Here is a 3,110-nt window from a genome sequence, read left to right on the forward strand (position 1 = left end):
AACAGGCAGTCTGCGCAGGCGCGGCCCCGCCCCCGCGTGCGACCATCCGCCCGCAGCGCACCGCGGCTCCACCTACCTGGCCGGGCCGCGCATGCGTCCGGAGGTTGCCGTCGGACACCTGTAGCCTTCGCTCTGGTCGCGGGCGGGGCGTGTTTGCTGCGGGGGAGCTGCCTAGGTGGGGTCATCTCTGCACATGGGTGGCTAAACTCATTCCTCTAAAAGAGTTAAATAGGAGTTAAATAACTCGCCCAGCTACTAAGTGGTAAAGCCTGGATTCGAACCCGGGGTGTGGGATCAGAGCCTGTGCTATTTAACTAGCATGCTGCTGCATTTATTATCACGGGTGTTACCGTCATCCATGCCCTTAGTACTTATTTATTTATTTATTTATTTATTTATTTATTTATTTATTTATTTATTTATTTATTTATTTATTTATATATATGAGATGGTCTTGCTCTGTCACCCAGGCTGGAGTACACCGTCGCAATTTTAGCTCACTGCAGCCTTGAACTCCTGGGCTTAAGGAATCCTGTTTCAGCCTCTCTAGTAGCTGGGACTACAGTTGTGTGGCACTATTTTTTTTTTTGTAGAGACCGTATCTTGTTATGTTGCCCAGGCTGGTCTTAAACTCCTGGCTTCAAGCAGTCCTCCTGCTTCAGCCTCCTAAAGCTTATAAATTACAGTATGAGCTACCACGCCCAGCCAGTACTCGTTATTATTAATAGGTGGCAGTGATTTCGTTAATTCATATGCTCATCAAGTTTCCAACACTAAGGGGCTGAGACAGAGTGGCAAACACAAGACTCCATGTTTGCTCATTTTTTCTTGCCTGCAGAATTTCAGAAAGCCTCTGAGTCGGTGACTGAGCACAGCCCTCCGAAGAATCCCCTGAAGAGGATGAGCAGGATAGAGCACAGATTCTCACGTCTCTTGCCTTAGTCACTGCATTTTTAGAAAAAGTACAGTCAATGATATTGGCCCTTTTCTCAACCTGTGTATTCAGTGACATCATGGAAGTCAGCCTGGCTACAGTGGAGTAAGCCAGGGGATGGGCTGGAGGAAACGAGGATACATGGGTAGCCAGGGTTAGAACTTTTGTGACATTGTAAGAACTTTGGATTTTATTGTGCATGAGATGCGGAGCTGCCTGGGATATACACTGATGTGTTCACAGACATGCCCAGACACACACAGTGGTGCTCACTCTCAGACATGTCAGTGAACACACAAATATACACACAGGAACATATGTAAAGTCCACATACGTAAAATCTATATCCCTGTGTGCTCACATATACACACACGCACACACATGGCCTCAGCTGGCAACCTTTATCAAAATTACTTTTTTTTTTCCTCTTTTCAAAACAGAATTAAATCGACATCAATTTCATGGTTACTGATGATAAAACGTGGAGAGTTGACAGGGTGACTAAGCGACACAAATAAGAATTTTTTTATTTTTTTTTTAAGAAACAGATTGTGTTTCCTGAAATCCCCCAGGACAGTACACAGAGAGCCAGTTGGGTGTCTTGGGACCAGAGTCTATTCATAGTTTTCTCTCTAGTTCACTGAGGGTTCTCTTATTTATCCCCAGAGGATGTTGGGTGGTGGGGAGGGAACTAGGAAGGCATTGTTCACACCCTTGGGAGTTTTGTCTTCAAATTTAAACCAGCGGGAATGACCCTTAAAAATCAAAAGATCACATTCCTCCTCTTGTCAAACCTATAATCTTTTATAGGGGATTAGTGCCCCTACAAAAGAGGCCCCAAAGAGCTGCCTCACTCCTTCTGTCATGTGAAGATACAACAAAAAGACAGCCATCTATGACCAAGAATTGGACACAGAATCTGTCAGTGCCTTGATTTTGGACTTTCCAGCTCCTAGAACCATGAGAAATGAATGTGTTTATCAGCCACCCCATGTATGGTATTCTGTTATAGCAGCCCAGATGGCCCCAAAAAGGTTATTTGTGCCACAAACTTTGAGGTGGTTTGCAACGCAGTAATAGGTCACCAGGTAAAGGGAAAGAAAGCCAGCCCTTCTTGGCAGAGCTGCGAAGAGATGGTAGCTGGGGGAGTGTGGGAGGGGGCCCTCTCTTCCGGAGCCTCAGTTATAAACAAGGCACACTGCTGGCCCCTTCATCTTGTGGTTTTGCTTCATTCTCACACCCATTCCGAAGCTCAGAGAGGCGAAGTGCCTTGCTCAGTGTTACCTAGCCAGTGAGATGCTGACTCACATTTTCTTTTCTTTTCTTTTTTCTTTTTGACAGAGTCTCCCTTTGTCGACCAGGCTGGAGTACAGTGACGCCATCTCAGCTCACTGCAACCTCTGCCTCCCGGGATCAAGCAATTCTCCTGCCTCAGCCTCCTGAGTAGCTGGGATTATAGGCGTGTGCCACCACATCCAGCTAATTTTTGTATTTTTAGCAGAGATGGGGTTTCACCATGTTGGCCAGGCTGGTCTCAAACTCCTGACCTCACGTGATCTGCCCGCCTTGGCCTCCCAAAGTGCTGGAATTACAGGCATGAGCCACCACAGCTGGCCTCAGACTCACATTTTCAAAATGTCCCAGTGAGTCCGCTGGGTGGAGCCTTAGGGTTAAATGCCCTTCCTAGTGTCCCAGGCAGGTCTTTTGCTTTGAGAGTCTCCCCTAGACTTGGCGAAGCAAGGGTTAAGGTGCATGCTCACACACGCTGGAGTGTCCATCACTCCCACCACCTGGACTAATGACAAGCCACGTCTGCAGCAGAGGGAAGGCGGATGAACTGCCAGATGTGTGTTAAGAAACCAGCTTACAGGAAATTGCTGTCGGGTGATTATTATTAGCTGGGTTATTCAGAACAGTCCTTTCTCCAAAGGTCGTGCATTTACCAAATGCTTGATGTGTTTTCCCAGTCAGCCCTAGAAAATTTTGTCCTCCTGGAGACAGAGCTTGTCCTCCAGGACTGCTGAAAGTGGGTGATCATAATTCTGCCCCCGCCTCCCATCAGCATATAACGGCAGCGGCTTTAAACACACAGCAGTCCGCGCTCTGGTTCCTGGTTCTGTGTGCAGAGGCAGGAGGTTGACCTTCAAGTGCACAGAGCTGAGTTCAAATCCCCAGC

The sequence above is a fragment of the Hylobates moloch genome, unplaced genomic scaffold (genome assembly GCF_009828535.3).
Source record: "Hylobates moloch isolate HMO894 unplaced genomic scaffold, HMol_V3 SCAFFOLD_23, whole genome shotgun sequence".
NCBI lineage: Eukaryota > Metazoa > Chordata > Mammalia > Primates > Hylobatidae > Hylobates > Hylobates moloch.